This window comes from Mus caroli, chromosome 4 (genome assembly GCF_900094665.2).
Source record: "Mus caroli chromosome 4, CAROLI_EIJ_v1.1, whole genome shotgun sequence".
Classification (NCBI taxonomy): Eukaryota; Metazoa; Chordata; class Mammalia; order Rodentia; family Muridae; genus Mus; species Mus caroli.
Window position 1 is genome coordinate 30,357,229 of NC_034573.1, and position 25,935 is coordinate 30,383,163.

The 25,935-nt window shown below is 36.4% G+C and overlaps 1 protein-coding gene across 16 annotated transcripts in view; it reads right to left on the reverse strand.

The window, feature by feature from the left end:
* The window catches only part of Lingo2 (leucine rich repeat and Ig domain containing 2), a 1,160,577-nt gene that overhangs the window by 208,232 nt on the left and 926,410 nt on the right, over nucleotides 1-25,935 (reverse strand). For 13 of the 16 annotated variants that reach the window (XM_029476375.1, XM_029476378.1, XM_029476377.1 and 10 more), the window contains 2 exons: nucleotides 4,686-4,767; nucleotides 3,830-3,881 (listed from right to left, as the gene is read on the reverse strand). The exons of 1 other annotated variant lie outside the window; for it this stretch is intronic. The gene's annotated coding sequence lies outside the window, so the exon portion shown is untranslated. Of the gene's footprint in view, nucleotides 1-1,449; nucleotides 1,509-3,829; nucleotides 3,882-4,685; nucleotides 4,768-25,935 lie in introns of those variants that run through there. 2 more of the 16 variants (XM_029476372.1, XM_029476381.1) reach the window with 2 other exon arrangements.

Sequence of the window (25,935 nt, forward strand, 5' to 3'; positions counted from 1 at the left end):
TTAGCATCCTATTACATAACTCAGTTTCATAAAATGGGAGGCAAAATTGTTGAATTAATTAATTAACAAGTATTTAGCATAATCAAACTTAAACAGAAATAGATTCCAAATCATTGGTGTCTTGGCTACTCAGATACCTGATTACCTGGCCATCAGCTTATCTGTTATTCCTTGTTTTGTGTATTTACCTGTCATCTCCTTGCCTGTGTGTGTGTGTGTGCGTGTGTGTGTGCGTGTGTATGTGTGAGTGTGTGTGTGCGTGTGTGTGTGTGTGTGCATGAGCTCATGAGTGCACATGAACTTGTGGTGATATTTTTATCTTTCCTGTAGACAACTTAGCCTTCTTCAGTCTCTTTGCTGGTACTGTTGAATGTGTCATCCGATAGTTTTTATTTACACAGCATGATGATACTTTGGAATAGTAAATGTTTACACACTCTATTAAGCAGTGGTTTTTATTTCTCATCAATCAGTTTATCAAGCTGGCTACACTGGTCTCTCTTCTGAAATATTATCTACACAAAAATCTTATGTTGGGTACATATTAAAGTCTGTATTTTAAGTCTATGTTTTGATAATACATTTTATATACATCTTTGAATACATCTTTGAAGTTGTTTGATCCTTCTCAGGGGAATCAAGAATTTGTTCTTTGAGCACCCACTGAGGTTATACTAAAGACATTAAAAATGTGCAGTAATTGGAAAAACATAGGAGACATTAATGAGTGTGTTATAACATATTACAGATGAGCTCGTATTTGATCATTACCAACATAGTACAAATTTAATTTATTCCTAGAGGAATCAAGATAAAAAGATAGATTACCCTGATGCTCTAAAAAATTATGCTGAGAGTTCAAATAGTTTGTGGTTTTCTGTAGGCCACAATTAATGACATGAATGTGAGTTCATTCCCATGCTTTTCTTCTGAGTACTTCCATTCCTCCTTATACCCAGGAACTGAACTCATACTGCCACGTTCTGCTCTCCCTTCACCATATTATGTATGTGTCTATAAAAACGTATGTGAAGAATTTGTTACTTAGAACTTAGGCACCACGTTTCCCTCTTCAGTTATTTTTTTTTAAAGTGGAGAATGAAGTTAAGTTTCCTGTGATTTCTTATATATCACAAATGCATAATGAAAAAAATGATTAATTTGAGTGCAAACCAAAAGGAATTTTAAATAGTAACTTCTATATTTTTCATAATTCTTTTGAAAAGTCACCAAAACTCATCTAATTTTTAGCTATTTTCATCTGCAGGATAATGTAACAAGAAGATGCATGTACAGAGTGAGCATTTTTACTATAGTCATACTTTAGTGTAGAATAGCTAGGTAAAGTATTTAAAGAAATAGTAGTAAGAGATTATAAAGAGTTATTTTTGTCGTGTGTGTGTGTGTGTATGTGTGCGTGTGTGTGGGTGTGTGACAGAGATCTGGTACCTGAGTGATTTTCAGGGATCCTCCTGGCTATATTTTCTTGGTACTGGGAGTACAAGTTGTCATCACCATGAGCAAAATTTTAAGTTCTGGAATTGGACTTAGGTTCTCACACTTTAAGTGCTTTGCCAATGGATATATCTCAATTTTCAGTCTCAATTTTCAACAACTGTAAAGGAAGTGAGAAGTGAGGAAGAAGTGAGAGAGGAGCATCACACCAAGCACATGGAAACTCATGATGGGCCACACTACTCAGAGAGCAGAGGATAAAGTGTATGCCAGACACTGATTCACACATGTGTATTGCAGAAACTAATTTGTTCTGTTGAGCTAGGGTCATATATAAAATCATGTATGAAGTGTGAATCGCTTGCAGTGGCAGCAATAATTTTCCTATCTGTCATCTGTTCTGTGGACTAACAAGTTCAGAAGAACATGGAATAATTGTGGTTTCGATCCCTGTGTGAGTCTTGTGAAGGCAGCAAGTGTAGCTTGTGACCACAGTGACCAGGAGTCTTCCAGGCATCTCTTCCAAGTCTTAGTTCCTTCGTGTGGTCTATGCAACTTAGTCTAATCTTCCTTAAAGTAGGAAAGTCAATACAACCTGAGAATTTAGATAGGAGCTATTTCACACTGAGTTCTCCAAGAAGGAAACATGGAAGTATAAAACCATTTTATGACTGGCTTTGAAATTACAGTTTCACTTCTCCCTTAAGTTATAGCTCAAATTGGTCACAAAAGCCACTCTATTTTCAAGGTAAGAAGAAAAGTCAATGTCAAACTGTAAGAATAAATGGAACAGAAAATATTATTGTGGTCATTTCAGGAAAATTAAACCTACTCAAGCCTTCTGAAGTATCAGAACACACAACAAAATAAGAAAAACTAAACAAACCATGTAGTGAAAATAAAAATGTAATAAAAATATAATATAGTAGGGATTGGAAAGCTGGCTCAGAAGTTAAAAGCACAGCCAAGTTTCGTGTCCAACACCAATGTTTGTGTAGCTCACAATTGCTTGTAATTCCAGCTCCAGTGAGTTGCTCAACCAATACTTCTGGGCTCTAAAAACACTTGCACTCTCATTCAAATACTTTCCAAGAGACAGATACAAGTGGACAAAAATTAAGATAATAAAACTTAGAGTATTATTGTATTTTATACAATATATAAAATACAATAATACTAGGGGGAACTAAGCATAGCCACAAGAAAGTCCCAGATGCCAGGGACCCCAGGGGTTCTCAGGACCCAACAGAGAAGACATTAGCCGAAATACCCAACAAAGGAGAGATAGAACTTGTAGAGACCATATCCAGTAGATAGGCACAGCACCCGGTTGAGGGATGGAACCACCTTCCAAAATAATAATCTCGATTTCCTCCTGTCAAAAGGAAATAAATGCAGGGACAAAGAGTGGAGCAGAGTCTGAAGGAAAGTTCATCCAGAGACTGTCCCACCTAGGGATCCATCCCATCTGAAGACACCAAACCCAGACACTATTGCTGATGCCAAGAAATGCTTGCTGATAGGAGCTTGTTGTGGCTGTCCCCTGAGAGGCTGTACCAGAGCCTGACCAATACAGATGTGGATGCACACAGCCAAACATCTGACTGAGCACGGGAACCCCAATGGAGGAGTTAAGCCAAGGACTAAAGGAGCTAAAGGGGTTTATAACCCCTTAGGAAGAACAATATCAACCAACCAAACTCCCCTCCCCCCCCCAAAGCATCCAGGGACGAAACCACCAACCACAGAGTACATATGGGGGACCTATGGCTCCAGTTGGATATGTAGCAGTGGATGACCTTATCTGGCATCAATGGGAGGGGATCCCCTTGGTCATGTGGGAGACTCAATGACTGAGCAGAGGGGAATGCTTGGGGGCTGAGGCAGGAGTAGGTTGGGTGGTGGAGGAACACCCTTATAGAGGCAGGGAATGGGTTTGTGAAGGGGAAACTGGAAAGGAGGATAATATTTGAAATGTAAACAAATAAAATAACCAATAAAAATATGAAACCTTTACATGAATTCTGGGGTTAAATAGGTAAGAACAGTTCATCACACACAGAAAAATTAACAAGGTAAAATGAAACAGTGGATATTGAGAGATACTTACATGATTATTTCTTAAGAAAGTCTAAATAAATTTAAAAACTTATTTAGCAGTTGACTATATAGGAGAACCATCAGAATATATAAATTATAACCACAAACATGTAAAGTAATATTTTGTAGTAAATATTTTTAAGGAAATCAAATCATTTTTGTGAATTGAAAGAGAAAAACTATTGAAATATCTTCACAGCTTAGAAAAGAGAGTAAGTCTACTGTCAGAGAGTTGATATCATGGTAAAATTAGATAGAACACAAAATTACTCACCATGCTTATTGATTTGTGCCATGACAAATCTTCTAAGTAAATTATCAGCAAACTAGATCCACAACAAAGCAAAATAATAATTCCTGAGAATTATGATATTTACATGGTCACAACACATAGTAAATACATACAGGTGATTATTTATATAAATCATTTGATTATTTCTTCCACTGCAGGTATATAGAAGACAACTATAAAGCATATGAAGACTACTGTGAATCTTCTCTTGGTAAACTGAAAGCATGTGGATGCTTGCTCAAAGAACCTGAGTTCATATACACATACATTTAGGTCACAGACCTTTAAAATTAAGCCCTGTAGATTTCTGTTTCTTTTAAAAGATATTTCCTGTTAGCCTTCCTCATACTTCTACTTTGCTACTGTAAAATCTTCCATATATATATGTATATATATATATATGTATATGCATATGTATACACACACACATATACACATATTTACTAGATATCATGTGTTATCAAATAAATCCCCATTATTAGAAATTTATATGTTATTAGAAATTTCATCTTTGTGAGTTGTCCGGTAGTGTACCATAGATGCCTCCAACCTTTTCAGGCTATTGCCAATGGTGTTGGTTACTCTCTATACCTTAATGGTAAAACCCTATTGTCAAGATAAATACCGCATACTTACGTCACATGAGCAGTATGAGGAACAACAGAAAAATATTGAAAAAATAGAGACGCTCCTCAAAGTATCTCAAGCAAATTACAGTGCTTTGTTAAAAATAATGTCCCAGTTGCGCATATAAAATTTGAAAAGATTTATTGAAGCACACCTTCATTTTGTATATATAATATTTAAACATTTATACTGTGTGAAAATGAGCATGTACCTTCATATATCCCATAACTGAATAAAGATCATCTCAAGAGGGCTGCACAATAAGCAGGTAATACATTTGCTTCCACAGGAGACTAGAAAACAGAATAGGAAACAGCAAGAATAGGAAAGAGAAGTGAATTTTATTCTTTGTCACTTAATCCATTGTTCTCTGACTTTGGTAAGTATTACAACTGAGACACATGCATCTCAAATTCAAAGTGATCACTCTTTGTCTAGCTGTCTTAGTGCTGGGAGATCCTACACACCCTATCAGGGATGAAAAATAGTCAGCAGTCTTACCCAGCCGTGATTCATACAAAGTAAAATAACAACTGGCTTGGCAAGTTATGCCCACTGCTGTCATAGTCACACTAGAATTTTTGAAGCAGCTAAACAGTTTTTGATTGGGTTTAAGATCATTCTACAAGGCTGTTCACTGGGCCAAAAGCCTGTACTTCTGTAGGTCATGTAGGACACTAGGGGCTGAAGTACTACTATTATTCTGCCAATAGTCATAGCATTAAACTTTTCCCAAAGTTCTTTTTTTCATACTCATAAATTAGTGCATCTCTCATCCCTCATCAGAGATGCTTGTTCTTGCAGCAGGTAATGTAGAGACCCACAAGTTGTCGAAGGGCTGAGATTAAGAGACTGTGGAGTACTGAGCTTCAAATGGGATATATGTATCACAACCTTTATCTCTGAAGACAGCTCCGTCTTTGAAGAAGGTGCAGATTGTAAGATCTAGAGGTTATGGAGGCATGCAGAGAAGCATGATTTTTCTGGACATGACAGAGCCATAACACACACAAACTCACAGCCACTGTAGCTGCACTCACAAGGCCTACATAAAGTCAAGTCAGCCAAAAACCCAGCATGGACAGATGATGGGTTCATGCAGTGTCACCCCTATCTGAGGAGCTGTTGACAATCAATGACTGTCAGAACAGAGAGTCAGTTTCCTTCAGAAATGGCCTGAAAGGTTACAAGCTCCATTAGATGCTTCTGCACCCATAGTCTTAGAAGTAGCAAGACTCTTTTTTTTTTTTTTGAGAGAGAGAGAGAGAGAGAGAGAGAGAGAGAGAGAGAGAGAGAGAGAGAATGATATATTGAAGTTGGGAGCTAAAGGTGGTGGTGTAATAGAGAAAGACTTCAAGGAGGAAGGAATGGGTGATGGATTTGATTAAACATGCCCTTTGCTTGTATGAAATTCTCAATAAAATTAATAATAACTGGAACGAGGACATATGATTGTAGAGAACCCAATATGAAAAGATCCAATTATTACCATATAAAATACTTTTTTCAAGTCTAGCCACAGGGTCCAAAAAAAAAACAAAAAACATGGGTCATACAGATATCCAAAGATGTTCATGGTTCATCTATTTCACCTCATGGAGGAAAAATTCAATTAAACTTAATTTAAAGAAAAAAGAATGAACTCCTGTGCAAAATAAAGCTAATTTAAAAATAAACAATGGAAGAGCTTAAACAGAGAATTATTTTCTAAAACTTCTAGATGCTTAAAGTCCAAAATCACAATGAAGCATGATCGGTAACCTCTGAGAATTGTGTGAGTAATGTTTTCCATAACTTCATGAGATTGGAGGGGTTTTGGTAACCTTTGCTATGCCTTGTGTAAACAGCTACCTTCAACACCACACAGCTCTCTGTCTCTCTGTCTCTCTGTCTCTCTATCTCTCTGTCTCTCTGTATCTGTCTCTCTGTATGTATGTATGTATGTATGTATGTATGTATGTAGGTATGTATGTATACGCATGGTCATTTTTTCCTTTCTGTAAAGAAACAAGTCATATAAGTAATATTCTAATTGCAGCCTACCGTTTGGTTGTCACTAGCAGTGGTTCTCAACATGTGGCTCGCAACCCCTTTGGGAGTCCTATATCAGATATCCTGCCTATTAGATACTTACATTATGCACAGCATGAGGAACTGTATTAAAGGGTCACAGCATTAGGAAGGAAGAGAACCACTGAAGCAGTGAGTTGAGCTTAAATAATTGTATTTATAATGATGGTGCACTAGTGAAAGTTAATTCTGCTGTGCTTGAAGGAGAACTTTAAAAAAACAGATGTGTGGTGGTGGAATTCAATTCAATTGATAATACCCTGGGTCAAAGTATGATCCAGTAAATGTGCTATGGAATCAATTTACCGCTCTTTTTGGTCTATGTGTTCATGTGTGGACCCATGAGCTCTGTGCCCAGGTGTGTGCATGTGCAGAAGTGGGTGAGTATTCAGAGGCTGCAGATTAGCCTTGGGCGCTATTCTAAGTCTCTTCTCACCTGATGTTTTGAGACAGGATCTGTCACTGAAGCCAGAGGTCTCTGATTGATCTCCATTGACTTTCCATCAAACTCCAGCGACACACCTGTCTATAAAACCTTTTGGAAATGGGATTGGTGATTTTATTCTCACATACAGCCTTTATATTAGTGGTTTTGTTTGAACTCAGGTCCTTGAGATTGTGTAGCAAGTACAGGAAAAGTCATTAACCATGTTCTTTTCCCCAGAACACCATATTTTTTAAAAAATACACATGGGAATTTTTTTTATATATATACAGCTAATTACACTTTGAAAAGCAGTACAAGTATTTGGGAGCTGATGCATTTTAATCTAACAAAGAACTATCCCAGAAATATTTGAAATACCAGAGCTCTTTCTTCAACACTATCATCTTCGATTCTTTATCGTGTTGTCAGTGTTTGGCCATTTACTCTGTTCATTTGATCCATATTACTTTTTCAACTATGGTTCTGAGACACAGCAGAGAGACTCAATTTTCCCTATGGGTATTTGGCTGGGAGTTACGCATTGTTAAATACTGTTGGGATGCCAAATTCTTAGGGCTTTATTGTAAGAATCTTTAATGGTTCTTTTGTCTCAACTATGATTTATTTTTTCTGAGCATAAGCCAAATTGTTGGAAGCACGAAATTTTCTTTCTTGGAATAACAGCTGACTGACACTTCCCTTGTGCCTGACTGCCTTGAGGTGGGGCTTTCAGCTCCATCAACTCCCCCTATGTCAAGGTAGTTTTAAAGCCTTTTGGATGACTTTGAGAAAACTTCAAAATGTGCTGGAATGACCACTGCTGGAACTGAGACTTTGGTTTCAAGAAGCCTGGCTTCATCTTACACTGGCTGCAGCCTGTGTTAATGCTCAAAAACTATAATACATCCATAGCAAGTTTCTGCTGACCCCTCTTGAAGTTGCTGCCAAGACACATTCCTCTGTGCTAGACCTTGTGATAGTATCTTTCAGTAAGGTAAGGAGAAAGAGAAACACCCTTAACAGCATAGCACAAAGCTTCTAGATGACAGAATAGATGCAGTGTCTAGGCAAAATTTGTGATGGGCCTTTATGTAGGCTTTAGATTGGTAGAATCACAGCACAACTAGAAGTTGTAAAACAGTGAAGTAACAACCTGCTCTAGCATTGCTAGGTTCTCTTCTGGATATATAATTAGATTCTCTATACTCTTTGTCAATCAGTGTGGAAGACTTCTCTTAAATACAGTACACGTACCAATAGTGTAACATTAGGTCTTATATTAGGAGTAGGACATTAGGAGTTTCTCCTGAATGACATCTTTGTTTACTTGTGCTGTTTTGATCACTGGAAGTGCATGTTTGGCTCATTGCACAAAGAACAGAAAACACTTTAGAGCCTCTAGATGTAGCAGGGATGTCAGGTTGCTGTTCAAGGATGGAGAGCGACTTTTCCTCAGAGATGAGGAAAAACTAGTGGGTTGCCTATACTCCAGTTGATATCTCTCTTCCCATGCACATATTGACAGTACAGACTGAACTCAGAGGGTTAAAAATAAAAGGACATTGCATAGGGAGAGAGATGTGGTGGACTGAGCCTGGAGGGCATCAGATGGTGTGGTATGAACAAGATCCATTAACTCATATGTGGAGTCCTTAAACAATAAAACATAAATGAGTTAAACATTAATCGATCTAAGAGTTCCATCCAGTGCTCAAATAGCTGATCTATAACATCATGTGGTGGCTGAGTGTTCTAGCGTGTCACTGACATCTAATGACTCTGGTACCCAATAACACCAGAAGATAACTAAGACTTCTGGAGGACTGAGAGTGCTAAGACTTTAAAGGACAACAGAAACACTGAAGGCTGAGAAGCTGGGAAAAGTAAAAGGCAAGAGACAAGAGTAACTATAAGCTAGGTTCCCTGAATCCACAAAGGGTTAAGTAGCGACGAGTTCCATTCAGGATCACATCGTAACTCCCGATGCTGGATGTTAGTGCTGTAAACCCAGAACAGCAAATCTGTAGCTTGAACATCTAAAGCAATAAACTTGTAGCTAGAAAAGCCTGGTGCTATAAGCCTGCAGTTTTCCAGGGTGGTAGCTCTAAGGTCTGATTTTGGAAGCCAGGCTTGTGGGCACTCCACACTAAGGGAGATGCTCCTGCCTGCCCTCAAGCTATGTCTCCACAGAGCAAAAGAAATATCAGGCAGCTATTAATTGCAGAGTCATTTGCTTTACTCATTGTCTTTAGTCCATTGTCACATTTCTCATTCCAGAGGGATGGTTTAAAGTAATGTACTGGAAACATATGTAAGTAAACATCAGATAGTGACACTGAGTGTCTCTTCTTCAGTTCCAAACATAAGCTGTGTTTTTTGTCATTAAAGTGTTATTTTGATTCATTGATTAATTAAAATTTCTTTTCAGAAGAGTTTGTGTTTTTAAATGCTAAAATTTCTTCATATGTGTGGACTTAACTTGTATCTCTGAAAAGTATGATTTTATTGTTAGACATGAAACAAAGAAAACAGTTTGGGGATTGTTAAGCAAGTGGTCTTTGGAAAATTTGAACAATTATTTGAGAAGAAAAGTTTCCTTGGACAGAATCTTCTCTTCAGTCATATGGCATCTCTTGAAGAATATGAACATGTTACTTCCTGAGTCAGGATAACATGTACAGGGCAAAATTCAGGTGCAAGCTACACTCAGAGTAAGGGTACACAGCTTTATAAAAGGATATTGCTATTAAATTGGAAGAAATGATTTTCCCTGTTTTTCTTTGATATTAGTATTTTCAATAATGTAATAATGTGATAATGTAATAGTTAATATATATCATTTGAAATTCATACATATCCATGGGGTACCATGGCATGTTGGTATATGCATATATTGAACAGTTTTTAAGTTGGGTTAACTATATCTATCTCCTCCATAGATTATATACTTGTCATCTCATCATAATCACTCCTAGCTTTAAAATTTTATATTCATTCCTGTTAAGCATGAACATCTTGTTTTGCAACAGTGTACCAGAATGTATTATCAGAGCACACACCAAATAATATTCCTTTGTTACTGCCTTGTCATTCTATAACATGGAAATACTTGAAATTTCAAATCTATACCTGATTCCAGAGATACATGAATAAAATATGTCTATATCCTCTAAGGCTTTGTAGTCAAATTAAGCATTCAGAAATGGTTTTGTTTCAACTGCATAGAGCATAAGCTGATGATGTTCTGACAGGTATTCATATGTTGGTGTCTCCATGTATTTATATATGACTGTCTCCTCTCCAATTGGATACATTTGTCCAGTCATTCACAACTGAATCCTTCTACCATCAAAGTCTTGGCTCAGCAGTGAGATGCCAAATGGATGATTTCCTTTATCATCCTTCATTATTTCTAGTCACTTTATAGTCTTGCAGGTCCATTATTACCCTCATAATCATATGGCACAGATCTACCTAATCTATTAAGCCTTTGTGATCAATTTCTATGTTGTTGACTATTTGAAGACAACAGCCCTATGTACTCTAGAAGTCATACTTTACACAATGAGAAATAAAAAATAAAACATGGTCAACTTAAAAGAAACAGGGAAGAGATAGCACTATCCTGCTCTGACCAGTTGGGACATCATTCATTTTGAAAACAGGAGCATACATGCCAATAAGCATCTCTTGACTCTGAAGCACAGAGGTGACATATTAGTCTTCATGGTTGTTGGTGAAAACAAGCTTTATCTGCATTGGTCTAATTTCAAGCCTAGGAAACAAGAAGAGTATAATGCGCTAACTTTCCAGGTACCGTGAAGTTCTAATAAACTCCAGAAAATAAGGAGTATGGTTATTTTAGAAATAAAACTATTGGCGGTATGTATACATACGCGTGTGTATGTGTGTGTATATGTGTGTGTATGTGTGTGTATACGTGTGTGTATGTGTGTGTATATGCGTGTGTATGTGTGTGTATATGCGTGTGTATGTGTGTGTATGTGTGTGTGTATGTGTGTGTATATGTGTGTGTATGTGTGTGTATATGCATGTGTATATGTGTGTATATGTGTACTATTTTACCTGAAAACTGGTGATGTGATAGTGCAGTATGATGAACATCCAAAAATGAGTTACCTTTTATAACCTCATTTTGGTTGCTAATTAGCCAAGAAGATATCTTCAAAAGTGGTTAGTGTTCTAGATATTTGACAATATAGAAATGGGCATAAAATATAATCCTGAATCTATGGTTCATACCTACAACTTCAGAACACAGGAGGCTTAAGGCAGGAGTCTTATTACAACTTCCCAGATGGCCCACACTACAGATTAAAACCATGTCTATCAAACTAAAGCAACTAAACATCCACACAAACAACTCAACAAAAAAGCCAAAGGAAAACCCACACATAAACAATATAATACTTAAAAACAACCAATGTAAAACTAAATGTAATGTTACTGAGTATGTGTTATGTGCTTGATAAGTCTTGTGCTTGGAGTTTATTTAGTGATAAAAATCACCATCCATGGCTCCAGTTGCATATGTAGCAGAGGATAGCTTTATCTGGCATCAATGGAAGAGGAATGCCAGGGTGGTGTCGTGGGAGTGGGTGTGTGGGTGGGGGAAACAGGGGAAGGGGGAATGGGATAGGGGGTTTGTGGAGAGTAAACAAGGAAAGGGGAGGATAACATTTGAAATGTAAATAAATAAAATATCCAAAAAAAGAAACCACCACCCCCATAGAAGACATTATCACATAGCAGATATCCTTATAGTAGAAGTTGAACCCATGAAATCTCAACAATATGGTCACTTAAACAAGACCGACACAATGACAATACTAGTTCCCATTTAAGTATGGGTGGGAAAACCTCACAGTGCTCCTCCCCTAGATAAAGATCTACAGGCTAATTAATGGATGAGAAGAGAGGGAGAACAGTCTTCTCTAGGGACAATTCTCCTGATAGGTGATCTAATCCCAGGTAGTCAGCAGTGTATATAGTCAACACTATATGGATTCATCAGCTTCTGTTTATATATACATATATGCATAACTAATAACTAAAGCAGAAGAGGCTATTAAGTTGATAGGGAATAGTGGCCATTAGGAGGACTTGGAAGGACAAGCATGGAGTGGAAATTATGTAAATAGAAAATGCACATATAAAATTTTCAAAAGATAATGTGATATATGTTTAATATTAATTAATATTAATATTAATACTTAAGATTGATTCATTTAGATTTTTAGGAGCTTTGACAGAATGTTCCTATGATGCTACCTTCGCATGCATTCTTAACTCACAGAAGCATTTCAGTGGATAGTGATAGTATTACCTCCTTAAAATTCATGTGAGGAAGATTGATAATTTTTAATTTTATCGGTGTGTTAGCATATGTGTTGGCTATTTAAGTGTGAGAGCGTCACAGATGTATGGAAGCCAGAGGGAAACCTTGTGGCCTTGCCTTTTACCTGTATGTGGTTGCTGAGGATCCAAGTCAGGTTGCCAGGGTGCATGGCTAGTGCTCTTAGCTACAGATCAGTTTACCAGTCCATAAATGCCTATCCAGAGAAGATGACTATTCATTCTAAGTCTGAGAAGACAATAATACCAGTAGTGTTTGCATCTGAAGCATTAATAGGAAGATGAGAGGGATACAATGTCATGCCTTCCGAAGCTTTCTTACAACAAATATTCTTTTTACTACTTTAAATAAGTTATTAAGATGCTTTAAGATTACATCCAGCTAATCTAATGGCCTACTATTTCTGACATTAGGATATGTTTTGTGCACAAATGTTCAACCTGTCTGATGACTTTAAAACTCAGTTACAATTTTAGACACATGGTATGCATTTTGGGAAAATACATTAAGTTCCTTTTTTTGTGGTTTCACTGATTAAAGCTATGAGACATGTAAGTATAACACTGTGATCAGTTTAATGTCTAATCATGGGTTCTGGCCCCTGCAATTTCTGACAACTATATATTGATCTTTCATGGCTTTAAATATGGTTCTGTGTAAATATTTTCTACCCAGAGGAAATGCATTCTCAGGATAGTTCTAAAATACATTTCCAATATATCACACTTTGCATTTTTCCCAAACCAGTCAATCAGGTAAAGTAATCAAAGCCTGCTAAGAAGATTAAAACTACTTAATATCATTTAAAAATCTAAAAATGTGAATTTCACAATTCTACTTATGTAATAAATTTTAGTAGTCTTTAAAATCTTTTAGACCTAGTGGTTAATAAAAAAATATTGATTTTTAAAGGACTTGATTAATATCTTCCAGAGAAAAAGTTAGTAGTCATGAAAATAAAATATGTAGTTGACCAATACACTTCTCTCAAAGAGAAAAAAAAACCTATCTCCTCACTGCTAATCTATAATAACAAAAATATCTGTCATTGCAAACAATCATTCCATCTCTCATTCTCCACCATGGCTTGCTAAAAGCTAAAACAAGTCTCTACATCATGATTTATGTTGATGTCTCGGTTCTGGTGCCAGAGTTACAGATGCTGAACAAAAAGCTGAGGAGCCCGTTTTAAGATGTGCTGAACCTGAAGTTATAAATTTCTGTTGCCTTGCCTACAATTAATTAGCAATGTTTAACTCCAAAAATAGACTTGAAGTATCTGCCAGTAAGTTATGGAATCAAGGAGAAACTTAAGGCATTTTATTTTATTTATTTATTTTATTTTTTTTGTTGTTGTTGTTCCATATGTCTTCTCAGGGCCAAGAAATAGATCTATACATATGTGAGTATGTAGATTGAAACTCAAGGTCTGCTGTTTAGGTTTTATAACTGCTAATTAGTTAAGCCTAACTTTCAAGCCTGTCTCATAATATTCTTCCTTTAAAGTATTAACTGATAAGTGTTTATTATTTTAGAGCTAATTCATATTTTGTAAAACTTGTATAGGTTCCTAGGAACTTGAAGGTTTTATCAGTATTAAATCTTCAGGTTATATTCTGAACTCTTAATTTTAAAAAAACTTTTATTCTTAGAATGATCAAGTTTGACTTTTAAAATTACCTCATGCTGTTAAGTGAAAAGAAGACCTCTTTACTCTAATTGCTACCCATGCAGGGCTCCAGGGAGAACTCTTAACATATTGATATAAATAAAACATTCTGTTAAATTTATATATAAAGCATTTTAAGATGATATAACTTGTAATCACAATACTGGTGTCTCACTTCTTCACCATTTGTAAGAATTAAAGCTTCCTGGTATTTTAATTCTAAATCCTTATCGCTTGGTGTCTAATTTCCATTTCCACTTACTAACATTATTTATCTCCCCTTGTGATCTTTCCTTCTTGTCCTGTCTGAGTTTGTTTCTGTACAGTCAATTTGATGGCATTTTGTAAAGATGACATCATCGGTCCCTGAATATGCAATAGCGATTTGTTCTTTATTTATCATGGGGAGTGAATGTTCCTGTGGTCATACAAGCAGCTATGAAATTGTGCTACCAGCATCCTGTACTGTTGTGATTATTTCCCCATAACTCTATTTGTTTATTCATTACACATTTTGTGATAATAATGACTGTTCTTTTAACACATTAAGGATTTTCAAATATCAAATATATTAAGCATTTTATACTCATGATGTTTGAGTTCAGTGCTAAAAACATGATGTCTGACTTCTTGTGCATGCTTTTCCTGGCAGTCTCTGTTGGATTCAGCCATGCTATCCACATAGATGCCAGCTTTAGATTCCCTTGAGAATTTCTGCTCATGTTTCACACAGTCTTCGTACCCTGTTACTTCTCTCCAGTATTGTGGTCACAGTTTCTTAAATGGAAATCAGAGTCTATTGTTTACTAGACTTAAAATAATTTCTGTTTCTGGACTTGTGAGCATATTTTAATGAAAAGTATGGAAACCAAATCATCTCTAATAAGGTTTTCACTTAATAAAATCATTGCAGACTTACAGGTCAATATTAAACTAGGTCGGAAAGATAAAGCCAGTTCTGTCGTAGAGGAATTTTAATGTGTTAAGTGCATAGTTAATAAATTTCCTTTTGTTGAAACAGTACATCAAAATGAATCAGAGAACAAAATCCAAACTCTTGAAGATTCCGGAGCTGTAGTAGATGGGAGAGATGGGATGGTGAGGGAGAGCAGTTGCGTGTCTTAGTAAATGAATACCTTTTCCATGGCTTTTGTAATTTATTTCAACAGATAACAGATTCACCCTCCAAGGCTTATAATCATGGAACACAAGCTGTGAAACTACTGACACAATAACATAAAAATTCCACCAATTTCTCTACTTAGCTTTAGGGTTACAAATATAAATAATTCAAGAGACCCTCCAATTAGCATATTCTAAAGCAGGTCTAATGCAAACAAAACGATCTTATTCTTCTGGAAGAGAGTCTGTCAATGCCTGCTATGCCATGAGCAATTTATCTTTTGTTGTTAAACTTAAGGTCCTGGTTTTGGGGGGTTCCCTAAGTTCTAATGGTTTGGGGTTCTTAATAATAGTTCTAGCTCGGGTCACTGATCCTAATCACATAAGATATCAAATTAGCTCATTTTAAATAAATGTGTAAAGCTAAAGACAAGAACAAGCACATTTTCATACTTAGTAGTACAAGGACTAGATATTTTGGAAACAATGAAATATATTAAGAGAACAGTGTAATTTTCTAATCTTGTCTTTATCAGTCTAGTACAACTATGTTAATAGAGGAAAATAAAGTTTAAAGAATAAAAACATAAGGAGTTTCTTGCCTTTATTTTCCATTAACTAGCAAAAGATGAGAACAAACACTTTCTGAGCTGCATTATAATAACAAGCTTCGTGGTTCTCAAAAATATTATATTACTTTAAAGAAAGATGTGTTTTATGTGAATTAGTTGTAGGCCTCCTCACCTGAGCAAATTCCAAAGATTTTGCAAATTTTGAACTCAACCTAAAAATCTCACTACATGGAACATTTCTGTATCCTGTGACAATGGGGAATATATTTATTTTATACTATGATCTTGGAGACATCACTTCAGTTACATAGTAATAGGATAAAGCAGCCAGGGTGGGGTGCCTTTGGCAGGTTGTGCTAAGGTATGCTGCTAAGAGGCTACAGCAGGCAGCAGGTCAAATGTGAGAGGTTTATTGGGGAATGGGGTGTAGCAAAAGGCCATCTCTGAGTGGAGACATGAGGAAGCGATATAGACAGATAGACAGACAGACAGAAAGACAGACAGAGGGAACAAGAGAGAGAATGGGACCCAGGTTCCTGAGGGCAGGCGAGTGAAAAATGCCTGATTGTTAACAGGTGAGACATCTAAATGGACAATGAAATGAAACAAAAAAATATAATTGAGAAAGTAGCACCCTCTCCAGACAGCCTATGTGAATCACCAGAATACAGGTAAGACTTGAGATAGCCCCCAGACAAGCCACCATTCACATCAATTTCTGTATAACAAAGAGTCTCTCAGTGTCCATTTGCATCTCTCTGAGATCTTTCCTGAGAAAATGCATACTTCCATAAGTCTTCGAGTGTCTGCCTTTAGGTCAATTTCTTTCTTAAACTCACTGAGAAACTTTTTTTTTCTTTTATTAGATATTTTCTTTATTTACATTTCAAATGCTATCCCGGAAGTTCCCTATACCCTCCCCCTACCCTGCTCCTTTACCCACCCACTCCTAATTCTTGGCCCTGGCATTCCCCTTTACTGGGGCATATAAAGTTTGCAAGACCAATGGGCCTCTATTCCCAGGGATGACTGACTAGGATATCTTCTGATACATATGAAGCTAGAAACAGGAGCTCTGGGTGTACTGGTTAGTTCACATTGTTGTTCCTATAGGGTTGCAGACCCCTTCAGCTCCTTGGGTGCGGTGCTTTCTCTAGCTTCTCCATTGGGGGCCCTGTGTTCTATCCTATAGATGACTGTGAGCATCCACTTCTGTAATTTGCCAGGCGCTGGCAAAGCCTCATACGAGACAGCTATATCAGGGTCCCTTCAGCAAAATCTTGCTGGCATATGCAATAGTGTCTGGGTTTGGGGCAAATGGATGTATCTGGAGGATATCACCCTTAGTGAGGTAACCCAATTACAAAAGAAGTCATTAGATATGCATTCACTGATAAGTAGATATTAGCCCAGAAACTTAGAATACCCAAGATACAATTTGCAAAACACAAGAAAATCAAGAAGGAAGACCAATGGGTGGATACTTTATTCCTCCTTAGAATAGGGAACAAAAAACCCACGAAAGGAGTTACAGAGACAAAGTTTGGAGCTAAGATGAAAGGATGGACTATCCAGGACTACTCTACCTGGGGATCCATCCCATAATCAGCCACCAAACCCAGACACTATTGCATATGCCAGCAAGAGAAATATTTTTTAATCCTTCACATTTATACAGGATTAAAGGACATTTAGTTATTCAGCCTTTATCACAGACTATACACAGAGACATTATTGCAGTGTCTACAGCCCATCAGGACTCAGCTATTTATGAGTTAGTAATTGTGACCTACATTATCCAGCTTCACCTTGACAAATTTTTTTTTATTTTTTATTTTGAGTTTGAAGGCAATTTTTTTCTGCCATTCGGTGGTAAACATAAATCACTTTCTCCTCTAGGAATTAACGGTCACTACCTAGAATGAAATATATTCAGTAATTCCTAAGGTGCGTTTATTTCCAAGGTTGTTTTTCTTTTTTACCATTGTCAAGATAAAGATAGTCTGTTGACCACTTTTGTAGACCAGATTGTCACCCTTTTTACACTTCTTCTTTAAGTGTAAAGGAAGATTGTGTACACTTCCTTAAGTGTAAAGAAGATGATTGGAGATTTGAGTGGTCTAAATTTCAAATAACTGAGAGGTTTTAAGGGCTGCATGTTATTCCACCTTGCCTTTTATTTAACTTGCTTTAGAGTTGTAAATAGAGCCAGGCAGAACTGTAGCTCTCAGGAACCGCCATTCATATTCATGTGACACGAGTTTTTTCCCCTTCTTTCTCACCTATTATTATTCCTTCAATTTCTTGAGAATGAACATACTCCTCAGATGTAGATGAAAATAGAGTGGCTTGCCTTTGCGGAAAAGTGATGTCTTCTGATTTAGGCAATGCTTCTTGGAGGTAAATTAAAGTAAACTAAAGATAAAAGGCTTAGGATGCACTTGAAATTTAGAAGATTCATGAGGCTTCCTCCCAAGGCTACCTACACTGTAACAGTTGCTGGGAACAGGAGACTCCCTGGCTGCTGAGCATCAGTGAGTTGTGTAGAGAGCTATAGGAGTGCAGCCTTAGCCAGTCATCTTCATGTATTGGGCTTCTCTATTAGGCTTCTTATATTTCTGTAAGTGACACTCCACTTATGCTCTTTAAATCACCCAAATAAGCTATAGGGGGTTAGGAGACTAGACTTTAATATCTACTTCCAAGGAGTCTTCTGTTCTGTATTAGTTTTTTTTGCTTTTTGTTGTTATTGTTGTTGTTTTATGGGTGTATATATTTTTTAGTTCATTGCTGTTTGTTTGTCTATGGTAAGTAGGCGTTTCCCTCTGTATTTACAGAAAAAGTCACAGAACACCCTTCTGTATTGCTCACATATTTTAGTTTTTCCTCTAAGTCTCTCTCTCTCCTTTTTGCTCTACCTCTATTTTAAAGATCTAGGCTGGATCCTGTTTTGTATTCTTAGGTGTAAATGAGATTTAAATGTCACATTCAGACATCCAACCTCAGCATGCTGTTTAGACTTTAGATAAAGGTCTGATTGGTTACAAACAAAAGAGTCAATATAGTAAAATGAACATAAAATATCTTTAAAATTCCATGTAACTCAAATTTTGTATTAGCTAAGTAAACTTGAAATAATATTTCAGAACTTAGTACTCTCAGCAGGAAGATGGAAATAGTGTTACAAATATAGATCAAAGACTATTAAGCTCATTGGTGTGTATAAAGACAATGACATTTTTAGTAGGATTATCATCCTCCTCATTATTTGTCTGTGCTAAGCACTAAGTGTATTATACCTCTGACTTCAGCAATCTATATTTATAACTTGGAAACCTGATATTTAACTATTTTCACTATTTAAGGTAAATGAGGCTCAGATTCAGGATTTAAACTTAAGCCTGTCACATGCTAATACTCAATATGGCCTCCTATATATTCATTTTTATTGAAACAATTGCTTTTCTTTACCCTGTTAATGTACAATGCTTACAAAATTAGATTTTGGGAAAATCTAATGTTTTTACTCTGTTTTAAAACTCTAGGTCCTGTTTGAACTCTGGGTCTCTGAATATATCTTCACATATTTATATTTACATATACATCAAATTAAATACAGCTTTGATCAAGTCAAGTTGAATTCACATATTGTCTTAGTCAATGTCCTATAGCTGTTTAGAGACTCTATGACTATGGCAACTCTTACAAAGGAAAACATTTAATTAGGGATGGCTTACAGTTCAGTTTACTCTATTGCCATCATTGTGAGAATCATGGGGGCAGGCAGGCATATTTGGTGCTGGAGAAATAGCTTGAGAGTTCTATATCCAGATCCAAATGAAGCAGGAAAAAAGAGGGAGGGAGAGAGAGAGAAAGAGAGAGAGAGAGACAGAGAGAGACAGAGAGAGACAGAGACAGAGACAGAGACTGGGCCTGGCTTGAGCATCTGAAACCTCAGTGACAACAGGGCCACACCTACGCCAACAATGACATATCTCCAGATCCCAACCCAGCAGTACTAATCCCTGATGACTAAGCATTGAAATATATGAGCCTATGGGGATATCCCATTAAAACCACCACATATATCACTGAGACTTATTTTCCAAAGCAATCTACTCAAGTTACAAATGACTATAGGAGTAAAGGAGATTAAACCCTTTATTAGTCACAACTGATACATGCCAGGTATTTAGAAAGCACATGTGACTGGCTAAGGACTATTGAATTGAATGTTATAGTGATAGAGTAGATCAATTATTGTAGAAACTTCTCAACAATAAAGAATGAAATGCATGGTTTTTGATGTTCTGACACAAAAGAGAGTATTTAATGCAAAAATGTCACTGGATCTTAACATTCAAAATTATGCAAAAAATACAGAGAGAATGAAAATAAATTGTGTTGTATCTTCCCTTTATGGTCACTCTAAATTTTCACCTGTAGGCAAACCTTGGTCTGGGTAACAAAGCAGAGCATAACATACATTTTCTCACATTATCACTTATCCTTGTCAGCAGATTCTTGTCTTTGACACATCAAAACATATGCAGGTCCCAAAGTAGGAGAAAGTAATCATTTACTCTATTTGAAAGTTCTTAGCAAGTTCAACTTGTTGGAGAAGCTTTTATAAAGGAGAAGGAAGTACATTTACTTGGGAAACCCTGTATGTTTATAGAGAAATTTTAGCAAGCAAGAAAAGATGACATTCATACACATCTAACCAGTCTTCTGAAAGCCCATGCAACCATAAAGATATGGAAAATGAAAAGTCAGAGTTATCAAAAATTTCAGGAAAATAAATAGATAAGCACAATAAATTTTTCTGAAATGAATCAGCATGGGTTTCCTCTGCCAGGCCTTGGCAACTAGAGATCGAATCATGACTTACAAAGAAACATATATATTTATTCGTCCTGGGCTCTTTTCTGTCTCTCTTTCATTCATATGACAAAATTATCTTTCTGTTCTGTTTCTCAATAAGTACAAAATTATGCCTTATCTTGGTCAATAAGAGGCTACTTATCAACAATAAAAATATCTTTAGGCTTCACAAAATTTGTGACTATCCCCTACAGTTATCCCCTCTCGATTGTAAACATCCAGTGATAACGTGAAATTCATTTTCTCCTGTAAAATAGCTCTTAAAAATTTGATATCAGCACAGTGGGGTGTGCTAGTTTAATAAGAGAAGCAGGTATTCTCTAACTTTCATTACTTGAAGCCATCAGTCATTTTCTATGTGTGCAATAGTCTTTAACTCAACCTTCAAAGTATATTGTATAAAAATAAACAAAGCTTTACTTTCAGGGCTGCATCTAAAATAGACTTATGGAAATAAGAACAATTTTGTGTAACATAATATCTCAGATGATATGAGAAAACTAAGCAAAGAAAAATAAAGCCACAAGATAAACAGAAACATAAACTCTAAGATAAAAAGATATACTTTGGTATTATGTAAAAATGGATTTTGGATAAGTATGTCTGCATCATTCATAAGAAATAAACCCCTCTTGAGGAAGGCGACCTTTCTATCTGCATGTTTAAGAGCAATGAAATATGTAATACTGATAGATCATGTCACTTTCTTTGCCTGCATGTCTGTTCTAAAATCTGACAACTGTGGGAGGCTTGTAAATGTTCAAGGCAGTTATTTTCAATCATTTGAAAACATGTACTTCTAAGGGCGCTGTCTCACTCTGTAGAAATGTTGCATGAGCTTGAACATATACTAAAGGGTTTTGTCACCTACCAAAAGAAAATGTTTAATCCCATCTGCTGAATTTCATTTTCTGCACATAAAATTATAGAATATTTCTGAATGAAAATGCTCTTTCATGACAGTTTAAAGGTGTTTTGCTATTCTGGCTGCCTCACTTGTCACTTCCTATTAACCAGTAAAATGTCTTGGAGCCCATGGTGGTTTATCTCTTTCATGTGGCTACTAGAAACATTAAAACACTCAACACTTCTTAGTAATCGGACATTAAAGCTGAAAACACTGATTTCAAGATGGTGAGAAATAAAAATCTTTTCTCAACCTTCTATAAATGTAATTTAATTAAGCCACACAGAAAAGGCATATTCAAATACTCTAAAAGCTAGATGTTAACTATGAATAAATAGCATAGGACTTTGATGGAATACTCTACACATTTCTGTCCTGTTTTTACTGATGAATAGACATTTAAATGCCGAGATTCTCTTGCTGCTACAGGAGATGCTATAATTGCCATCTTAGATTGTGGTTGCAAGCAAGAAAGGACAATCTCAAGTGTGTATGTGTGTGTGTGTGTGTTTATTGTTCTTGTATAAGCATGGATGAGATCCTAGCAGTTGGAGATTTCCTCAAAATCCAGAAGACAATTTGTGGAAGCTATCTTGCTCAAGTTGCTAATAAAAAGTAGATATGGCCATGGTAGTGAAGCACAGCACTCGGAAGTACCGACCTGATGCGTTATTGTAAGACTAGTAAGTAGTTAAGGGTGGCCACAGCAGACTCAGCAAGGAGAAATTAACAGGCTAAAAATTTGGTCATATCAAACTGTACTCTCATTTATACAGATGAGCTAACATCCTTATGATTAAAGCAATAACAAAAATCATTGAAATATTTATGAAATGATTTTGTCTTTGAAAACAGTAAATGTCTTCTTTTTTGATATTCATTGGTATCACTGGTATTTGATATTCATTGGTAGAGTTCAGTGAATTAACCAATAAAGTAAAAGAATTGGGTAAACAATTTCTCATAAAAATGTTAGTAAGGTACTGTGCATATACGTGTGTGTGTGTGTGTGTGAAGTGACCTCAAGAAGGATCCAGTCTGTAATATCATCAGGCCAATAGCAGCAAACAAGTACACAGGACCAGGGCTCATCATAGGAGTGCTCCTCAGAGTCCCAGTATTGATTTCAAATATGATACTTTTTACTAATATACTCTTTATACCTGTGGGTAGGCTGGGAAAGTAGGATTAATTCAAATTAAAGGGCATTTAAAAATTTCTGCAGGCCAAAGGCTTCATGTAGTCTAAAGAAATAAGAAGACAGCAAATGCTGTGTAGATGAGCTATATGTAGCATTCAGAACAACATGCTCAATAGTCTGAAGTTTGAAATCCCCATAAAAATGAATACATTTTCCATCTTTTTCTCTTTTGGCATTTCTGCAGTTGACATTACCATGTCTGTTGTGGCAAGATTGGGACAACTAAGCTGGAAAATGTGATAGCAAATCCTTAACTCAAGCAGCAGTGTAAAATCAGGCTGTTAAACTGCTGTGTTAGTGGAATGCATAAATGTCAATGTGATTTTAGAATGATTTATTACATCTATAACAGTCAAAATAAATAAATATGGGCCCATAGTTTACAACTCATGGATAGCTTCTCTAATTCAGAACCCAAAGATGACATTTTCTATTCACATATTTCCCCATTTAAAACTAATATTGAAGTTTTGCTTGAGACATTTTTGGACATTCTTAGTATACTATTTTAGTGACTTTTTTCGAGGAGGAGTGGCAAGTTAAAAACCACTAAATAGTTATGTGAGAGAATGGTACAGAACAGAACAGATGATGTAACTCATTATAATATTCACTGCTAGAGACACAGCCATTGTAAAGGAAAATGCACCCTAACATGTCTTTCAATCTGCTCAATGTGTTGACAACTTATATACCTCAAAGTCATGGCTTCCTTTTTTTTCATGAATTTCTGTTACATGCAAATAACATACATGCATACATACACAAACACACACACACGCACTCAAAAGAAGTTTATAAATTATATACAGTGTTAACTATTGGGTATTTATTTGTTAATTTATATACAACACAGACTTCCTGGGACAGTAATATATCATGGAACTTAAAAGGCTCACATATGATTATTATTGAAGTCACTATTTTATAGTTCTGTGAAATAAGGTGATCAATTAGAATTTTCTCATACATTATAGAATCTATTTGGTATTTTCATATGATATGTTGAATTAAATTCCCTCATTACATGGGTCTTCTACATTTATGGCAACATCGTTCAAAATAAATAGAATATATTATAAAAACATAATATATTTTTATAAACCAATAAGAATGATAAAAGAGACATTTATCAACCAAAAGTGCTAATGTCACTAAGCTAATAAAAATTCTATAATTTGTACTCTACCCAATATTGAGTATATTAGATACTATGCACTCAATATATATTACATTTGTTATTAATAGACTGAGGGTTATTTAATTTTTGTGTAAGTTTTTGAAGTGGTGTTAATGATCAGACCTATATATTCAAACATGCAACTTGCTTGCTTCACTACCAGTCACAAACCCTACCACCTAACAGAATTTAAATGATAAAATGTTAGGTATAGTGGACTCCTGAAAAAAAAAATCATGGCAATATAGTAAGTCATTTATTTCTCAAAAGTTAACAAGCACCAAATAGAGTTGAAATAGTACCTGCATTCCATCTGTAATTATGGAACATTTTGAAAGCTACAAAAGTAAAACACTGGAAACATGGGTTAAAAACAAGGAAAAAAGTCTAAGAATCTTTGTGTGTGTTTTCCAATTCATAACCGTGTAGTTGGTACTATTTACTTTTCCTTTGTTGTTTGGATGTACAATGCTGTGGTTGTTTGAATAAATTTGGCCCAGGGAGTGGCACTATTAGGAGGCATGGCCTTGTTGGAGGAAGTGTGTCACTGTAGGGGTGGGCTTTGACACCCTCCTCCTAGCTGCCAGAGGACAACCTGCTCCCTGGATTCCTTTTGGTGAAAATGTAGAAAATGCATGCCTGGACACTGCCATGCTCCCACCTTGATGATACTGAACTGAGTCTCTGAACCTGTAAGTCAGCCCCAGTTAAATGTCCTTCATAAGAGTTGCCTTGTTACATGTTGGAGCATCTCCTGGGTATTCTCAGGTAGTATTATGTCCAATTTTTAGAGGAACCACCAAACTGATTTTCAGAGTGGTTGTACCTGCTTGCACTCTCTCAAACAAAGGAAGGACACATGTTCCACTATGTTCATAGAATCCTTATTTATAATAGCCAGAAGCTGGAAAGAACCCAGATGCCCCTCAACAGAGGAATGGATACAGAAAATGTGGTACATTTACATAATGGAGTACTACTCAGCTTTTAAAAACAATGAATTCATGTGATTCTTAGACAGATGGATGGAGCTAGAAAATATTATCCTGACCGAGGTAACCCAATCACAGAAAAACACCTATGGTATGCAATCACTGATAGGTGGATATTGGCCCAGAAGCTCAGAATACCCAAGATACAATTCACAGACCATATGAAACTCAAGAAGAAGGAAGACCAAAGTGTGGATACTTCGGTCCTTCTTAGAAGAGGGAACAAAATACCCATGGAAGGAATTACAGAGACAAAGTATGGAGCAGAGACTGAAGGAAAGACCATCCAGAGACTACCCTACCTGGGGATTCATCCCATATACAGTCATCAAACCTAGACACTATTGTGGATGCCAACAGTTGCTTGCTGACAGAAGCCCAATATAGCTGTCTCCTGAGGGGCTCTACCAGTGCCTGACAAATACAGAAGTGAATGCTCACAGCCAACCATTAGACTGAGCACAGGATCTCCAATGGAGGAGCTAGAGAAAAGACTCAAGGAGCTGAAGGGGTTTGTAGCCCCATAGGAGGAACAACAATATGAACTAACCCATACCCTCAGAGCTCCCAGGGACTAAACCACCAACCAAAAACTACGCATGGAGGGACCCATGACTCCATTTGCATATGTAGCAGAGGATGGCCTAGTGGGTCATCAATGGGAGGAGAGGCTCTTGGTCCTGTGAAGGCTTGATGCTCCAGTGTAAGGGAATAAAACTGGGCCAGGAAACTGTGGGTTGGTAAGCATAAGGAGGGGAGAAGGGATAGGGAGTTTTCAGAGGGGAAACTAGGAAAGGGGATAACATTTGAAATGTAAATATAGAAAATATAATAATAATAATTAATAATAATAATAATAATAATAATAATAATAATAATAATAATAAAGAGTTGCCTTGGTCCTGGTGTGTGTTCACAGCAGTAAAATAAGGAAGGGCCTTAGGGAAGATTTTTTGAAAGTATAAGAGAAGACTTCTGGTGAGTGGAGCACAGCTTCTGCTCCAATCCAATTGTGTGCGGGACCTGAGACTGCATTAGTTAGGGAAGCAGAAACCGGCCT